Source organism: Hipposideros armiger, unplaced genomic scaffold (assembly GCF_001890085.2).
Source record: "Hipposideros armiger isolate ML-2016 unplaced genomic scaffold, ASM189008v1 scaffold_27, whole genome shotgun sequence".
Classification (NCBI taxonomy): Eukaryota; Metazoa; Chordata; class Mammalia; order Chiroptera; family Hipposideridae; genus Hipposideros; species Hipposideros armiger.
In genome coordinates, this window is record NW_017731377.1 from 886354 (window position 1) to 887189 (window position 836).

General features: G+C 36.2%; 1 protein-coding gene across 1 annotated transcript in view; it reads left to right on the forward strand.

Moving 5' to 3' along the window:
- ELP3 (elongator acetyltransferase complex subunit 3) overlaps positions 1-836 on the forward strand; it is a 105512-nt gene that overhangs the window by 15216 nt on the left and 89460 nt on the right. The window lies entirely within an intron of this gene.

Here is an 836-nt window from a genome sequence, read left to right on the forward strand (position 1 = left end):
CAGCCTGTGCCTTGTCTTTTCATTCTTTTAACAGTGACTTTCTCAGAGCAGAACTTCTCAAATTTTAATGTAGTCCAGCTTATCAGTATTTTTCTTTCATGGATCATGCTTTTGGTGTTGTATCTAAAATCTCATGGGGAAACCCAACATCACCTAGATTGCCTCCTGTATTATCGTCTAGAAGTTTTTTTGGTTTTTTTTGCATATTACATTCAAGTGATCCATTTTGAATTTGTTTGTATTGGAGGGTTTTTTGGTTTGTTTTTTGGGGTTTCCTTTTTTTTTTTTTATTTGGTTAAAACACCATGATTGTTATTATTCTTAGTAGTATCACTGTTAATTACAATAGCTACCATACATTGCCCACCTGTTACATGCTGATGTGTTTTCTAATTTCATCCTCAAAACAGTTTTGAGGGCTAGGTGGTATTATCTTCATTTTACAAAATAGGAAAATACACTATAAGGGGCAGAGAAAAGATTCAAACCTACACCTCTCTGGCTGACTCCAAAGTCATTGCTTTTTCTACTTTATCAGTATTTTTAAGCTATTTTATAAAATTACAGGGTTCCTTAGAAGTTTTTTTAGGAGCTGTTATGAAGAATAACAGGAAAGCCATGGGAGCAGGTCTCATCTCTACTTCACCCAGGGCTGTTGCTTTTAATCTCTTTTATGAATTGAGGTTCTAAGTAAAATGTTACTTGAAAGAGCTCTACTGCTTAAAAGATATTTGAAAACTACTGCACATTGCTTCCCTGGCCCCCTGCCTTCTTAGCTCAGTTAACTGTTACTCAGCATGGTGTTAGCCCCTCGGGAAGGCTTTCCTGACTCCCCT